At 42.3% G+C, this 18,858-nt stretch overlaps 2 pseudogenes; one reads left to right on the plus strand and one right to left on the minus strand.

Moving 5' to 3' along the window:
- Nucleotides 1-9,898: 9,898 nt before the first annotated feature.
- Galk1-ps3 (galactokinase 1, pseudogene 3) lies at nt 9,899-16,852 on the plus strand (annotated as a pseudogene).
- Smokxl-ps7 (sperm motility kinase X like, pseudogene 7) lies at nt 15,211-16,014 on the minus strand (annotated as a pseudogene).
- Nucleotides 16,853-18,858: the final 2,006 nt, after the last annotated feature.

The following is an 18,858-nucleotide window of genomic DNA, read 5'->3' on the forward strand; positions in this document are numbered from 1 at the left end:
TAACTTCTTGAGTTCTTTGTATATTTTGGATATAAGGCCTCTATCTGTTGTAGGATTGGTAAAGATCTTTTCCCAATCTGTTGGTTGCCGTTTTGTCCTAACCACCGTGTCCTTTGCCTTACAGAAGCTTTGCAGTTTTATGAGATCCCATTTGTCGATTCTTGATCTTAGAGCATAAGCCATTGGTGTTTTGTTCAGGAAATTTTTTCCAGTGCCCATGTGTTCCAGATGCTTCCCTAGTTTTTCTTCTATTAGTTTGAGTGTGTCTGGTTTGATGTGGAGGTCCTTGATCCACTTGGACTTAAGCTTTGTACAGGGTGATAAGCATGGATCGATCTGCATTCTTCTACATGTTGCCCTCCAGTTGAACCAGCACCATTTGCTGAAAATGCTATCTTTTTTCCATTGGATGGTTTTGGCTCCTTTGTCAAAAATCAAGTGACCATAGGTGTGTGGGTTCATTTCTGGGTCTTCAATTCTATTCCATTGGTCTATCTGTCTGTCTCTGTACCAATACCATGCAGTTTTTATCACTATTGCTCTGTAATACTGCTTGAGTTCAGGGATAGTGATTCCCCCTGAAGTCCTTTTATTGTTGAGGATAGCTTTAGATATCCTGGGTTTTTTGTTATTCCAGATGAATTTGCAAATTGTTCTGTCTAACTCTTTGAAAAATTGGATTGGTATTTTGATGGGGATTGCATTGAATCTGTAGATTGCTTTTGGTAAAATGGCCATTTTTACTATATTAATCCTGCCAATCCATGAGCATGGGAGATCTTTCCATCTTCTGAGGTCTTCTTCAATTTCTTTCCTCAGTGTCTTGAAGTTCTTATTGTACAGATCTTTTACTTGCTTGGTTAAAGTCACACCGAGGTACTTTATATTATTTGGGTCTATTATGAAGGGTGTCGTTTCCCTAATTTCTTTCTCGGCTTGTTTCTCTTTTGTATAGAGGAAGGCAACTGATTTATTTGAGTTAATTTTATACCCAGCCACTTTGCTGAAGTTGTTTATCAGCTTTAGTAGTTCTCTGGTGGAACTTTTGGGATCACTTAAATATACTATCATGTCATCTGCAAATAGTGATATTTTGACTTCTTCTTTTCCGATCTGTATCCCCTTGATCTCCTTTTGTTGTCTGATTGCTCTGGCTAGAACTTCAAGAACTATATTGAATAAGTAGGGAGAGAGTGGGCAGCCTTGTCTAGTCTCTGATTTTAGTGGGATTGCTTCAAGTTTCTCTCCATTTAGTTTAATGTTAGCAACTGGTTTGCTGTATATGGCTTTTACTATGTTTAGGTATGGTCCTTGAATTCCTATTCTTTCCAGGACTTTTATCATGAAGGGGTGTTGAATTTTGTCAAATGCTTTCTCAGCATCTAATGAAATGATCATGAGGTTTTGTTCTTTCAGTTTCTTTATATAATGGATTACGTTGATGGTTTTCCGTATATTAAACCATCCCTGCATGCCTGGGATGAAGCTTACTTGATCATGGTGGATGATTGTTTTGATGTGCTCATGGATTTGGTTTGCCATAATTTTATTGAGTATTTTTGCGTCAATATTCATAAGGGAAATTGGTCTGAAGTTCTCTTTCTTTGTTGGGTCTTTGTGTGGTTTAGGTATAAGTGTAATTGTGGCTTCATAGAAGGAATTCGGTAATGCTCCATCTGTTTCAATTTTGTGGAATAGTTTGGATAATATTGGTATGAGGTCTTCTATGAAGGTCTGATAGAATTCTGCACTAAACCCGTCTGGACCTGGGCTCGTTTTGGTTGGGAGACCTTTAATGACTGCTTCTATTTCCTTAGGAGTTATGGGGTTGTTGAACTGGTTTATCTGTTCCTGATTTAACTTCAGTACCTGGGATCTGTCTAGGAAATTGTCCATTTCCTGCAAATTTTCAAGTTTTGTCGAATATAGGCTTTTATAGTAGGATCTGATGATTTTTTGAATTTCCTCTGAATCTGTAGTCATGTCTCCCTTCTCATTTCTGATTTGTTAATTTGGACACACTCTCTGCGTCCTCTCGTTAGTCTGGCTAAGTGTTTATCTATCTTATTGATTTTCTCAAAGAACCAACTTTTGGTTCTGTTGATTCTTTCTATGGTCCTTTTTGTTTCTACTTGGTTGATTTCAGCTCTGAGTTTGATTATTTCCTGCCTTCTACTCCTCCTGGGTGCATTTGCTTCTTTTTGTTCTAGAGCTTTTAGATGTGTTGTCAAGCTGCTGACATATGCTCTTTCCTGTTTCTTTCTGCAGGCAGTCAGAGCTATGAGTTTTCCTCTTAGCACAGCTTTCATTGTGTCTCATAAGTTCGGGAATATCATATCTTCATTTTTCATTAAATTCTGAGAAGTCTTTAATTTCTTTCTTTATTTCTTCCTTGACCAGGTTATCATTGAGTAGAGCATTGTTCAATTTCCATGTATATGTGGGTGTTCTTCCCTTATTGTTGTTGAAGACCAGCTTTAGCCCCTGGTGGTCTGATAGGATGCATGGTATTATTTCTATCTTTCTGTATCTATTGAGGACTGTTTTATGACCAATTATATGCTCAATTTTGGAGAAAGTACCATGAGGTGGTTAGAAGAAGGTATATCCTTTTGTTTTAGGATAGAATATTGTATAAATATTTCTTAAGTCCACTTGGTATGACTTCTCTTAGTCTGTCTATGTCTCTGTTTAATTTCTGTTTCCATGATCTGTCCATTGATGAGAATGGGGTGTTGAAATCTCTTACTGTTATTGTTTGCCATGACCTCTTAAGTGTCCAGTGCACATAGGGTCCTGCCCATTTTTAGTACAAGGCAGGGCTGATGCCACATACTTCCTCAAGGCAAAACAAGTGACCTATGAGGGGACTGCAGAAAGATATCATAAGAGAACCGCACTCAGGGGAGCCAAAGAAGTGGAATATTCCAGGAGTGATCAATAGCCAGGGGCCACCATATTGTACCTCCATGTTGGAGAAATTATCCATGCCCTATCACCACATCAGAGACGATATATATCTATGGAGATGGGACTTAGTCTGTGCATAAGGCAGATCAGGATCTGTGGGGCACTATCATATTTATGAAAATTTTAAGCAGAATACATGTCAGACCCACACACTGCCCAACCCCTGGACAGGTCTAGTATCCTAGGTGTCAACTACATGATGACCAAATATCAGGCTTCTATCAAGAATGAACACCAATGAATCCATGAGGTCATATGAGTGTAGTAGTATCCACAGAGCTCAAACTTCTTCCCTTTAGGTAAGGTTCATTATCTATGAACCATTCTCATGTGTAGAAGGAACAGAGGTACTTTAGAGCATATTAAAGATTAGTTGGAGAGAAAAGGACAGCCACTTCTGTCTGCAGTTTCTTCTACGACCCTCTGGGGACTATTTGTGTGTTCAAATAAAGTTTCAGTTTATTATTGTACCATGTATTCCCCCACAACAGCCATCCACCTCTCTTTGCTTGCAACTTTTACATTTTCTGCATAGACCTAGGTCTAGGAAATTTGTTTCATCTCAAGGGTATAGTACATCCACCCCAGACCCTTATAACACTGTCATCTCATGAATGAATGAATGAACATTCCATCCAACCAGCCCCAGGCTACAAGCTCTTAACTGGAGTAGATAGAGGGGCCTCTGAATAAAAGTGTCATGCTTGTTAAGATCACTCTGAAGGATGTGCACAACTAGGCCCCTCCCTGTTGTTTCAGAAGGAGAGATATAGACTGGGTGTGAGAGTGACACTGGACCAAAGGTTCTCCACACCAAAGATGTCTCGTGAGAACATATTCAAGCTATCAACTCCTTAAGGAAATGAAGTCACCAGTCATGTAAAGAAAAAAGTACAGAAAAATTCTAGTCATAGTAAATGTTTGTGAATGTGTCAACACATGCATTTATGATAAGGGTTTGAACCTGTGGAATGGTTGTTCAGGACACATGTATAGGAAGAAAAATTTTACAAATTAAGGCCAAAAATGCAAGAGGTACAAATCTGTCAGCACAGCACCCAGGATTCAGAAAAAGATGTTACTGCTGGCCAGCCTGCCTTCACATTAGCAACATGCTTCAGAGAAAGACAGTGCCAAGAGATTCTGACATTTACGTCAAGAAAAGTAAATTGAGAGAGGAATATGCTCAGGAAAAGAATCAAGAAAGGAGGAAAATATTGAATAGAGCAATCTTCCCAAAAGTGAGGACAATCCTGATAGCTCAGCGGGAGACTGCCACTCCTGCTCAAATTCCTGGACCAAGATTAACTTGGCTAGTGGCCTCTAGATACAGGAATGTGGGAGCATGTCAGTGGCAGGAACCTGATTTTCTCTGCCTGCCCCTGGAACTAAACTGAGCCAGTCCCACAGTTCCCTGCACCCAAATCCTGGGGGCAGAGTGCTGGATCCTCAGAGGTGCTAATAATCCTGAGAGCTCAGAGGAAACAACTACTTTCTACCCACATTCCTGATCCAAGAGGAAACTGCCTAGTGCCCTCTTTGCTCTCCTGGCGCAGTGACCTAGGAGCAGTCAGGGGCAGGATCCTTCGGGTTTCTGCCTGCACCATAAAACTGAAAGCCAGCTGCCAGAAGTGACTACACACCTGGGAGCAGAGGTAAGACTAACTGTTCTGCACCAAGCAACCTGAGTGAAGGCTTCAGGTCACACAAACCAAGGTGCACCTCTCTGTTCCCAGATCTGTCCGAAATAAAAGAGGTCTTTTATCTCACACAATAATAGTAGGAGATTTGAAGACCCTGCCTGCTCTCATCAATGGACAGATCATGGAAACAGAAATTAAACAGAGACATAAACAGTTAGTTTCACTGAAGTGATGAACCAAATGAATTTAACAGATATTTATAGAACATTTCATCCTAAAACAAAAGAGTATACCTTCTTCTCAGCACCTCATGGTATCTTCTCTAAATTGGCCATATAATTGGTCACAAAACAGGCCTCAACAGAAATAAGAAGACTGAAATAATGCAATGCATCTATCAGGTCACCATGGAATAAAGCTGGACTTCAATAAAAAAGCAAAAACACAGAATGCACTCATACACATGGGAGTTGAACAACACTCTGCTCAAAGATAAATTGGGCAAAGAAGAACTAAAGAAAGAAATTAAAGATTTTTTTAGAATTTAATGAAAATGAAGGCACAGCATACCCAAACTTATACGACACAATGAAAAGAGTGCTAAGAGGAAAACTCCTAGCTCTGACTGCCTCCAAAAAGAAAAAGGAGAGAGCATACATTAGCAGCTAGACAGCACACCCAAAAGATCTAGAACAAAAAGAAGCAAATATACCCAAGAGGAGTAGAAAACAAGGTATAATCAGACTCAAGCCTGAAATCAACAAAAGAGAAATAAAAGGGACTATACAAAGAAACAACAAAACCAGGAGCTGGTTCCTTGAGAAAAGAAAAGATAGATAAACCCTTAGTCAGATTAACCAGAGGGCAATGAGACAGTTTCCCAATTAAGAAAATCAGAAATGCAAAGGGAGACATATCAACATAATCTGAGGAAATTAAAAAAATCATTAGATCTTAAAACAAAAGCCAATATTCAACAAAACTGGAAAATCTGGAGGAAATGGACAATTTTCTAGCAAAATACCAGGTACCAAAGTTAAAATAGGATCACATAAACCATCTAAACAACCCCATAACTCCTAAAGAAATAGAGAAGGTTATTAAAAATCTCCTAACCAAAAAGAGTCCAGGACCAGATGGGTTTACTGCAGAATTCTATCAGATCTTCATAGATGACCTTATATCAATACTGTCCAAATTATTCCACAAAATAGAAACAGACTGAGTACTACCCAATCCTTTCAATGAAGCCACAATTATGCTTATGCTTAAACCACACAAATACCCAACAAAGAAAGAGTACTTCAGACCAATTTACCTTAGGAATATCAAGCAAAAATACTCAATAGAATTCTTACAAACCGAATCCAATAACACATCAAAACAATCATCCATCATGATCAAGTAGGCTTCCTACCAGGGAATCAAGAATGGTTCAATGTGTGGATATCCATCAATGTAATTCACTATATAAACAAACTCAAAGAAAAAAACCACAAAATCATTTCATTACATGCTGAGAATGCACTTGACAAAAATTCAACATTCCTTCAAGATGAAACTGTTGGAAAGATTAGTAATTCAAGGCCCATAACTAAACATAGTAAAAGCAATATACAGCAAACCAGTAGCTAACATTAAACTAAAAGGAGAAAACCTTGAAGCAATTCCATTAGAGAAGGCTGCTCACTTTCTTCCTACTTATTCAATATAGTACTCGAAGTCCTATCCACAGGAATCAGACAATGAAAGGAAGACACAATATACAAATTGGAAAGGAAGAAGACAAAATACCACTATTTGCAGGTGATAGGATAGTATACTTAAATGACCACAAAAGTTCCACCAGAGAACTACTCAGCCTGATAAAGATCCAGCAAAGTGGGTGGATATAAAATTAACTGAAACAAATCAGTAGCCTTCCTCTACTGAAAGAATAAACAGGTTAAAATGAAATTAGGAAAATGACAAATAGTCCTTCAAAATAGTCCCAAATAATATAAAATACCTCATTGTGACTCTAGCCAAGCAAGTGAAAGATCTGTATGACAAAAATTTCAAGTCTGTGAAGAAAGAAATTGAGGAACATCTCAGAAGATGGGAAGACCACCCATGCTCATGGATAGGCAGGGTTAATATAGTAAAAATGGACATTTTGTCAAAAACAATCCAAAAATTCAATGCAATCCCCATCAAAATCCCAACTCAATTCTCCATAGAGTTAGAAATAGCAATTTGCTAATTCATTTGGAATAACAAAAAACCCAGGAGAGCAAATAAAAGAACTTGTGGGGGAATCACCATCCCTGACCTCAAGCAGTATTACAGCCCAGTAGCGATAAAAAACCAACCAACCAACAAAACAAACAAACAAACAAAAAAAAACCCCAAAAAATGAAAAAAAACAAAAAAAGAAAGAAAAAAAACTGTATGGTATTTGTACAGAGACAGGCAGATAGATCTGTGGAATAGAATTGAAGACCCAGAAATGAATCTATATACCTATTTTCACTTGATCTGTGACAAAGGAGCTAAAACCATTTAATGGAAAAAAAGATAGCATTTCCAACAAATGGTGCTGGTTCAACTGGAGGTCAGCATGTAGAAGAATGAAAATAGATCCATTCTTATCACCCTGTACAAAGCTTAAATCCAAGTAGATCAAGGACCTCCATATAAAACCAGATACACTCAAACTGATAGAAGAAAAAGTGTGTAAGAGTCTCCATCACATGGGCTCTGGGGAAAATTTCCTGAAGAAAACATCAATGGCTTATGTTCTAAGAGCAAGAATCAACAAACGGAACCTCATAAAATGACAAAACTTCTGCAAGGCAAAGAATATCGTCATTAGGATGAAACGGCAACCAACAGACTGGGAAAAGATCTTTACCAATCCTCCATCTGATACAGGGCTAATATCCAAAATATTCAAAGAATACAAAGAGTTTGACTCCAGAGAGCCAAATAACCCTATTAAAATGGGGTACAGAGATAAACAAAGAGTTCTCATCTGAGGAAATCAAATGGCTGAGAAGTAGCTAAAGAAATGTTCAACATCCTTTGTCATCAGGGACACACAAATCAAAACAACCCTGCAATTCTACTTCACACCAGTCAGAACCGTTAAGATCAAAAACACAGGTGACAACAGATGCTGACGAGGATATGGTGAAAGAGGAACACTCCTTATTTGTTGGTGGGATTTCAAACTGGTACAGTCACTCTGGGAATCAGTCTGGAGGTTCCTCAGAAAATTAGACATTACACTACATGAGGACCCAGCTATATCTTTCCTGGACAAATACACAAAAGCTGCTCCAACATACAGTAAACACGCATGCTCCACTATGATCATACCAGCCTTATTTAAAACCCAGAAGCTGAAAAGAGCCCAGATGCCCTTCAACAATGTAATGGATACAGAAATTGTGGTAAAATGGAGTACTATACAGTTATCAATAACAGTGACTTCATGAAATTCATAGGCAAATAGATTGAACTAGAAAATATCATCCTGAATGAGGTAACCCAATCACAGAAAAACATACATGGTATGCACTCACTAATAAGTGGATATTAGCCCAAAAGCTTCAATCACCCAGACTACACACAGCTCAAGAAGGATGACCAAAGGGCAGATGCTTCACTCCTTCCAAAAAGGTAGGACAGAAATATTTATAGGAGGGGATATGGAGGCAAAATTTGGAGCACAGGCAGAAGGACTGGCCATTCACAGCCTGCTCCACATGTGGCACACACACACACACACACACACACACACACACACACACAGACATTATACACACACACATTATATATATATATACACACACACATTATACACACACACACACACGCACACACACACATACACACACATACACAGCCACCAAAACTAGATAAGATTGATGAAGCTAAGAAGTGCATGCCAACAGGAAGCAGTTACAGATCTCTCCTGAGTGACACAGCCAGAGCATGTCAAACAGAGGCGAATGCTAGCAGCAAACCATTGATCTGAGAATTATACCCGCCTTGGAGGAATTAACAAAAGGATTGAAAGAGCTGAAGAGGTTGGCAAAACATAATAACAACAATGCCAACCAACCAGAGCGCCCAGGGACTAAACCACTGCCCAAAAACTATACATAGACTGACCCATTGCTCCAGCTGTATAGGTAGCAGAGGATGGCCTTGTTGGGCTCCAATAGAAGGAGAAGCCATTGGTCCTGCTAAGGTTGGACCCCCAGTGTAGGGGAATGTTGGGTAGGTGGGGGAAAGGGGGTTGGATGGGGAGGGGAACACCGTTATAGAAGAAGGGGATGGGGATGTCATAGGGGGCTAATGTCCTGGAAACCGGGAAAGGAAATAACATTTGAAATGTAAATAAAATAGTATCCAATAAAAGATAAACAAATATAAATGAGAAAACAAAAAACGGGATACAGAGCTAAACACAGAATTCTCAGATGAGGAATATCGAATGGCTGAGAAGTACCTAAAGAAATGTTCAACATCTTTAGTCATCAGGGAAATGCAAATTGAAACATTCCTGAGATTCCACCTCATATCAGTCAGAATGGCTAAGATCAAAAACTCAGGTGACAACAGACTCTGGCGAGGATGTGGACAAAGGGGACCACTCCTCCATTGTTGGTGGGATTGCAAACTGGTACAACCACTCTGGAAATCAGTCTGGACATTCCTCTGAAAACTGGACACTGCATTACCTGAGGACCCAGCTATATCACTTCTGGGCAGATACCCAAAGGCCGCTCCAGCGTAAAACAAAGACACATGCATCACCATGTTCATAGCAGTCTTTGTAAAAGCTAGAAGCTGTAAAGAACCCAGATACCCTTCAACAGAAGAATGGATACAGAAAATGTGTTACACCTACACAACGGAGTACTACTCAGCTATCAAAAACAATGACTTCATGAAATTCATAAGCAAATGTATTGAACTAGAAGATATCATTCTGAGTGAAGTAACCCAATCACAGAAAAAGACAAATGGTATGCACTCACTGATAAGTGGATATTAGCCCAAAAGCTAGAATTACCGAAGATATAATCCATAGACCACATGAAGCTAAAGAAGGATGAGCAAAGTGGGGATGCTTTACTACTTCTTCAAAGAAGTAACAAAAACATTCATACAACAGGATATGTAGACAAAGTTTGGAGCAGAAATGGAAGGAATGGCCATTCAGACCCTGCCCACATTGGTATATAACATATATATATATATATATATATATATATCTAGCAAAACAATATATATGTATATATCCAGCAAAACTAGATAATATTGATGAAGCTAACAAGTGCATGCTGATCAGAGCCTGATATAGCTGTCTCCTGAGAGGCACAGCTAGAGCATGACCAATACAGGTGTGAATGCTAGCAGGAAACCATTGAACTGAGAATGGAGTCCCCCTTGGAGGGGTCAGAGAAAGGATTGAAGGATTGCAGGAATTTGCAACCCAGTAAGAACAACAATACCAACCAACCAAAGGTCCCAGTGACTAAACCACTACCCAAAGACTAGACACGAACAGACCCATGGTTCCAGCTGCATATATAGCAGAGGATGGCCTTGTTGGGCACCAATGGAAGGAGAAGCCTTTGGTCCTGCCACGGCTGGACCCTGCAGTGTAGGGGAAATTTGGGGTAGGGGCAGGAAGTAGAGAGGTGGTTGGAGAGGGAACAACCTTACACAAGAAGAGGAGGGGAGATTGGTTGGTGGTCTTATGTCCGGGAAGCCAGCTAAGTGAATAACATTTGAAATGTAAATAAAAATATCCAATAAAAAAAGGAAAAGAAATTAGGCAACCTAAAAAGAGATGCTAAAATGATTGGCAGATGTTGGCATAAAATCTGGGAAATGAGCCAGTGGAAAACAATAAGAAGTCAGAGCTGTACTGCAGGCAATGAATGTGGTAGATTCTCGTGAATTGCCAGTTCTGTTCATCTACTAGTAGGAAGAGATGATGTATCAAGAATTAGGGGAGGCATTGGGCAGCTGAAGCTCTCAGCATTTATTTTGAAGACAAAATAGTAAACCTTCCTTTGCAGAAACAGAGGGTTATTCCAGGTTGCTGTGTGTGTTTCTTGGTAACACTTCTGTTGCAGGCAGAGCATGCAGTCCAACTCTCTGTCGACATCATGGGAGGGTAATAATCCCCCAGACACACAATGCCTAATATCGGCAATGACACAGCTTTAAAACGTGGGGTCCTTTGAGAACTGAGCATTTCTGCAGGCATGAGGTGATGTCTCTGCTGTGGGTGGTACTCTTCCACTCAGGTTTTCTGTGCTCAAAAAGGTGGCCATTTCCCACATCGCTGCAGGTGAGGCTGGCTGCAAGCCTTGTTCTGTGTTGAGCGATGTTACTGGTGTGTTCTGTAGTTTGATGAGCACACGGCTTTTGAATGCTGATTGAATGGCTTCAGAATCTCTTGGCCCTTCCCAGACTTCAATGGAAAAAACAATGAAGCAGCAGCAGCAGCAGCAGCAGCAGCAGCAGCAGCAGCAGAGATTACACAGGGAGCAAGGACATACACATGCCATTAACCACCTTTATGTTAAATCTGAACAATATACACCAATTTTCAATAGAGTGGGGTAAGGAGATAGAGGAATCCAGTTCCTCTTTAACATATTTGAGGTTCTCTGGGTCTTTCTACTTGGTGGGAATGTGGCATATAACAATGGGCTACCCAGAGGAAACCCCACATTGTCATATCAGGGGATCTCATCTATTTTACCATCATTTCCCTGCCCATGCAATCCTTCTTACCAGCAACTTCTCTGGACTCTAGAGGCAAGCACTTCAGACCTCATCTTGGATCTCCTCAAATGACAGATCATAGTTAAGCCTCACCTTGCACAGGACTGCATCCTCTGGGCCAAAATGGGGAACGAGGCACATCCTGGCTTCCCATGACTTCTAGAAAGCAGTAGAATAGGGAATTGATGTATCAGAAGGGTGTGGAGACTAAACAAAACTAACTTGGAGGATTATTTCCAGAAGAAGGCATCTCTCAAAATATGAAATTACCTTGTTTGTTGAGGATTCCTTCCACTTCAAGGAATCTTCATTATTCTCCACTGTGCGTGTGTCTGTTTGTATGTGAGTCACTCTGTGTGTGTGTGTGTGTGTGTGTGTGTGTGTGTGTGTGTGTGTCCCACCAGATGAAGAATACCCATCAAATGACTCAAGTTTGAATGTAATCTGCACAACCAGAGACTAGAGCTGGTAGCTTTGTAAGGCTCTGGATATCTCTCAGGATCTGAGCATTACCCAGGATGCTATGGAGGACTGCAGCAGAGCTGTGGGGCTGAGCAGTCTCTGCCCCTCTGAATTCACTTGGGACTCCAGATGCACTTTTACTGCTTCTCAGTTTTGTTGCTGCCTTAACCTGGTCATGCATATCTTTCGGACACATGGAACATGTTCCTCTGGGTTCCTTCCTCTGCCTCCAGGACCACTGTCTTCTCAGCTCACAGGTACACCTGAAGACAGGCAGCTGAGCTGACATCCTCACTGTGCACGAGGGTTCTCTGTAGCCTGGCGTTTATTCTCAGTTGCCTTGGTAATCACCAGTGCTCCATGGATGCTTTTTTCCAAGCTTCTGAATGCTGTGAAGAGCAGTGCACTGGACCACAGCTATTGTTTGACGGCTGCCCAGTGTGGAGCTCCTCTATGGGATAGGCAGAAGGAACACCACCCAGACTTTCTTCTCTGATTCATCCTTCAGACTTCAGGGAAAAACATTGTGCCTCTCGTTTAAGCTTGAGATATGGACAGAGCTTCCCCCTGACTAACACACAGCCACCTGAAATTCCTGGATCTCTCCTCCCTGCTCCTGTGTGCATCCTCAGCAGGCTCCTCTCCACCCTCTGCTATCATCCTCCAGGGACCACAGGGTCTCTGACAGCACTCGCAACAGACACATAAATCTTAGTAGAACCCCAGCTTCCCGCCGGGCGGTGTGTCAGCTGCAGATGAGCATCATGGCTGTTTGGAGACTGCCCTGGATGGTGGAGGTGCTGGCCAGGGTCTGGCGGGCCTTCATGGACGAGTTAGGAGCCGAGCAAGTGCTGGCAGTGTTGGCGCCTGGCCATGTCAACCACAACGAGGAGTACAGGGACTACAACCAGGTCCTGGGACTGCCCATGGCTCTGGAGCTTGTGAACTTGCTGGTTGGAGCCCGCGGGCAGACGGGATTCTTTCTCTCCTCACCGTTTCCAAAGATGAAGAAGAACCCCAGCAACTGCTATTCCCACTGACCTCAGCTCAGTGGTCCTTGGAGCTTTGAATCCCACAGTGAGACAATTATGTCAAGGGAGTGATTCAATATTACCCAGCTTTTGTCCCTCTCTGGTTTCAATGCAATGGAGGTCAGCTCAGTGTCCCTGGGGTAGGGTGGGGTAGACTTTCCAGCTCAGCTTCTCTGGAAGTCGCCACATACACCTTCCTCCAGCAGCTCTGCCCAGACTCACTGGCAATAGCAACCCGGGCCCGGGTTAGTCAAAGGACTGAGCACAGCTTCGCTGGGGTGCCCTGTAGCGTCATGAACCAACTCATCGCACTGCTGGGGCAGAAAGGCTATTTGCTACTCATTGACTGCAGGTCCATGGAAAAGAGCGTGGTGTCACTATCAGACCCTAAGCTGGCTGTGCTCACCACGAACTCCAATGTCCGCCATTCCTTGGGCTCCAGCAAGTACCAGATTCATTGACGCCAGTATGAAGAAATGGCCCAGGCCCTGGGCAAGGTGAGCCTTCTAGAGGTGCGGATGGAGGAGCTTGAGGCAGGCAGAGAGCTGATGAGCAAGGAGGGCTTCTGGCAGCCCTTACATGTAGTAGGTGAGATCTGGATAACAGGCCACGCAGCAACTGCTCTAAATCGATGAGACTCAGGAACTTTGGGGTCTCATGGTGGACAGTCACTATTCACTCAGGGATGTCTATGGTGTGAGCTGTCCCTTGCTGGACCGATTAGTTGAGGACTCGCTCTCTGTACCTGGGATTTATGGCAATTGCATGACAGGCCTTAGCTTTGGTGGCTGCACTGTCACATTGCTGGAGGCCTCTGCTGCCCCCCTTGTCAAGCATCACTTACAGGAGCAGGAAAGTGGGACAGCCACCTTCTACCTCTCTCATGCTGCCGATGGAGCTCAGGTGCTGAGTTTGTGAGGTGTCCCTGTGACTTATATAACCACAGGCATTAGGCAGAGGCAGCTGGTGGGTACTTCAGCCCTGAATCAGGCATCCTCCTCCTGTGTCTGGGTGTTTAATAAACATGTGCCGTTTACGGTGTTGAAAAAGAAAAAGGAAAAGAAAAAGAAAAGGAAAAGAAATCTTAGTAGAAATAGGCCAGACTTATGGTTGGCTGTGCTGGTCCTGTGTTGACATGGGCCCTCAGGCTGATCCTTCCTGAGTGCACCATGGATCCCTTTCCAACCGTCTCCAGCATCCTTGCCTAGCATTGGGCCACTATCTTCTGCTGTCTATAGGTAGCTCAAGTTTTGGAGGACTGCTCATAGGAGAGGGGAAAGGATGGGATTTTCTCTCTGCCATGATAGATACAATGTCACCAAACTCCTCAATGTGAATGCTGAGGTTATTTTAATGGAAGAAAGAACCAGAGTGTATCCTTTCCCATCACATCCCAGCTAATTGACTTAGCCTGTGTCTCTGAAGCACTCTACAGTGGCTGCCATGATTTTGATATTTGTCACTTGGAGGCAGCAAGACAATCTTCTTAAGGATTTGGGAATCATCTTCTTCATGCCCTTCCAGCCTAACCTGCTCAGAGAGACTCTGGGCATACCCTGGCACTGCCTTCGTAGTTGCTCCTGATGGTCTGTTTCCCTGGAGGCCCAGGTGCTGTCTTCTAAGAATTACTTGCCTGGATTCTCTTCCTGTATCTTCTTACTGAGGAAGAGGCTTCTGGTCTTGGACTCCCAAGAGGACATGCTGCAATTTGTCTCTGAGGACTCAGAGCTTTCAGTGACCACATCTTGTGTGTTTTCAAAGGTTGACTTTTGTGAGGATGTGAACAAGTGGTTCCTGATGATGTCATTGTTGTTGTTGTTGTTGTTGTTGTTGTTGTTGTTGTTGTTGTTGTAGTTTTTGTTGCATTTCCTTTCCTTGATGATGAAATTGTGGAATTGATGCTGCCCTCATTCTGCCTGAATGTCCCTTTTCCGAAGTGAGGCATAAGCCCCTGCAGTGGGGAGGTGTTTTCTAGGAAGCTATTCTTAATTGAAAAAAGGGAGGGAGGCATACTGTGCCTCCTCTTACACCCTTTACCCCCATTTCCAAGCACCTCAGAGAAAGAGAAGGTAGGAAGGCTCAGGGCACTGGTTAACCTCCTTGCAGGCAGAGGAAGGTTGGAAGCTGTTGTAGGGTCCAGTGTACCACCCTGGCCTCCATAGTGATTCAGTTGCTAGGTCGACTCCCTTCTGATAGTCAAGTATGTTGCCATGGCATGACTATACTTCCACTCCCTCAAAGTATATCTGAGTTCTTGAATGTTGTATCCAATCACAAACATCCCAAAGGCAATGTTGGGCTCTGGTTCTCTAGGAATTTCCTCTGAGGAACTCAATGTGTCTGGAACATGGCACAGCCATAGGTGTGTCATTATATCTTTGATGGATGGTCTCATCGTGGGGTCTATTTTCATTAATCTCTTCAATAGGTCTTGAAGCTCTGGGGAGAGGTGATATGGGGTCCAACAGCTCCAGGATAGGATTTCTTTCTTTATCTTGGAAAGCAATCTTTTGATTTCTCTGAATGGGAGGAAAATATATATATAATATAAATAATATAATAGGAGTCCTAGGCTCAATATGTCAGTTGGAAGGACATCACATGGTGTGTGACAGAACACTTGAGGAGCACAGTATTGTGCTGTGCCACAAAAGCCCTTGAACTTTTCCTCAGAGGCCAATCTTTTATGTAAACAAAAGTCAGTGAGTTTCACATGCCCCTCCCAATCCAATAAGATGTTCTCAGCCTTGAAGTCAGGGTGGGCAATATTCTGACTATGGATATAGCTGATGGACAGAGCTCCCTAAATATGCTACGTGCCTCTTCCTCTTGCAGACGCCCATACTTGTTGATGTAGTTCCGCAGGGATCCCTGGGTTGCATATTCCATCACAAGGTCTCAATGACCTGTAGAAGCTATATTATGGGACTATGGTATACTAATTTCATGAGGTCAATCTCAGAGATGACTAATAAGTCTATACTTGTGATCTTTTCCAATATCTTGATGGCTACCAGAGTCTGGGTCATAAGGTAGAGAGCCACTTTGCCTTGTTCAAAGGAACCTTCATCTAGGGTGCCAGGATGTAGTAATCCAGTACCAGGGTTTTCCATTCCTTGTAACTGGCCTTGAGTTCTATCGACATCGTCACACTTCCGTCCTCTTGGTCAGAGTCACCAGGAGCTACAGTGAGGATAGTTGGCAGGAAACACAAATTAAAATTTCTTCTAGCAAAGCTGACTACTAGAGATTCTAAGATTAAAAGTCAGAGATACCTCCAAAGAAGAGTCTGGCTGTGGCTCCAGGGCACAGGGAAACCAGAACGAAGCAAAGACAAACACAGTGGATGGAAAGAAGGAAGAAGCTCCGAGCAGAAAGAAAGCAAGGGCAATGGAAGACAACAAATTCTACAGGAGAACAAGGATCCCCATTTCAAAGGAGAACACATTGACGAACTTACCTAAGACATCTATTATGAAGGGAAAGCATTGTGTGTGTGTGTGTGTGTGTGTGTGTGTGTGTGTGTGTGTGTGTGTGTTTCCAACCAGATGTGTAAAAGCACAGTAAAATTCACATAGGAGATTTGGGGGGAAGAAAAACATCTGGGGTGGGGACTCTGCACCAATTACAAGCAACAGCAAATTGAACAGCAGTCAAGGGTTAAATTGGATTTCCTAGTGGGCAAACAATTCTAAGGGTACAAATTTCCAAGATCAGGATTGCTGGAATTTTGTGTCCTGATCTTATGGAGATCAGAGTTGGGTGGCTTTTCTGTTTGGGATCTGGTGACTTTTCTTGCTCAGTGATTACTCAGGTTTGTTTTTTGGTTTAATTGCTTGCTTCACCCGGTTTGTTCCTACACATGGTCCATTGTTCAGGATGGGAAGTCCTTTCAGGCCACAGGATGCTTCAGCTTAGGTTCTGGGACACAGTCATGGAGCTCTTCAGGAGTGTGGAAAGGACTTCTGCCCCCATGGCAGCCCCTGTGGTGTTACCTCACTCTGATGGCAGGCAAAGTCTGGAGAATAAGTGTCATTGCCCTGGCAGTTCCTGCTGAGTTACCTCACAGGGGTGCCAGGCTGAGGTAGAAAAGGAGGTGCAGTTGCTTGGCAGCTTCTGTAGCTGTACCTCAAGTTGGTTTTACATTTATTTCTGTTATTGGATTTTTTTTTTACATTTCAAATGTTATTCCATTTCCTGGTTTCCCCTCCAGAAACTCTCTATCCCCATTTCCTCTGCTTTTGTGACGGTGCACCTCCACCCACCTACTACCTCCCACCTCCCCATTCTGACATTACCCTACACTGGGGCACCAAGCCTTGACAGAACCAAGGGCCCCTCCTTCAATTGATGCCTGACAAAGGCATCCTCTTCTACATATGCAGGTAGAGCCATAGATCCATCCCTGTGTACTCTCGGGATGGTGGTTTAGTCCCCGGGAACTCAAAGAGTTATGGTTGGTTCATATTTTTATTGTTCTTACGGGGTTGCAAATCCTATCAGCTCTTTCAGTCCTTTCTCTTAACTCCTTCAATGTGGATCTCATTCTCAGTTCAGTGGTTAGCTGCAAGCATCTGCCTCTGTGTTTGTCAGGCTCTGGCAGAGCCTCTCAGAAGACAGCTATGTCAGGCATCCATACTTTGGTCTTTCTTCTTGATCTTCAGAATGTATGTAAATTGTGTCTTGGGTATTACAAGCTTTGGGACTAATATTCACTTATCACTGAGTGCATATCTTGCGTGTTGTATTGTGATTGGGTTACCTCACTCAGGTTGACATTTTCGAGTTCCATTCATTTGCCTGTGAATTTCATGGAGTCATTGTTTTTAAGAGCTGAGTAGTATTCCATTGCGTAAATGTACCATATTTTCAGTATCCTTTCCTCTGTGGAAGGGCTTCTGGGTTCTTTTCAGTGTCCGGCTATTATCAATGAGGCCACTATGAACATAGTGGAGCATGTGTCCTTGTAATATGTTGGAGCATCTTTTGGGTATATGCCTAGGAGTGGTATAGCTGAGTCAGGAAGTCCTATGTTCAACTTTTGAGGAACCACCAGACTGATTTTAAGAGTGGTTGCACCAGCTTGCAATCCAATTTAAAATGGAGGATTGTTCCTCTTTCTCCATATCCTAACAAGCATCTGATGTAACCTGAGTTTTTGATCTTAATCATTTTGACAGGTGTGGGGTAGAATCTTAGGGTTCTTTTGATTTGCATTTCCCTGATGGCTAAGGTTGTTGAACATTTCTTTATGTGCTTCTTTGGTATTCTGTATTCCTTAATTGAGAGTCTTTGTTCAGCTCAATAATCCATTTTTGGTAGGGTTATTTTTTCTTCTGAAGTCTAACTTCTTGTGTTCTTTGCATATATTGGTTGTTAGCTCTCTATCAGATGTAAGATAGATAAAGATCTTTCTCCAATCTCTTGGTTCCCATTTTGTCCTAATGACAGTGGATCTTTGCCTGACCGAAGCTTTGCAATTTTTTTGAGGTCCCATTTGTCGATTCTTGATCTTAGAACATAAGCCATTGATGTTCTGTTCAGGAAAATTTTCCCTGTGCTCATGTGTTTGAGGCTCTTCCCCACTTTCTCTTTTATTAGTTTGAGTGTATTTGGTTTTATGTGGAGGTCCTTGATCTACTTGTCCTTGAGCTTTGTCCGAGGCAGTAAGAATGGATATATTTGCATTCTTCTACATGCTGATCTCCAAATGATTCTACACCATTTGTTGAAAATGCTATTTCTTTTCCTACTGGCTGTTTTTTGTTCCTTTGGCAAAGATCACGTGACCATAGGTGTGTGGGTTTATTTTTTGTCCTCAGTTCTATATTCCATTGATCTATCTGCCTGTCTCCGTACCAATACGATACAGTTTTTATCACTATTGGTCTGTAATACAGCTTGAGGTTAAGGATGGTGATTTTCTCCAGAGGTTTTTTAATTGTGGAGAAGTTTTT

The sequence above is a fragment of the Rattus norvegicus genome, chromosome 3 (genome assembly GCF_036323735.1).
Source record: "Rattus norvegicus strain BN/NHsdMcwi chromosome 3, GRCr8, whole genome shotgun sequence".
Taxonomy (NCBI): Eukaryota; Metazoa; Chordata; class Mammalia; order Rodentia; family Muridae; genus Rattus; species Rattus norvegicus.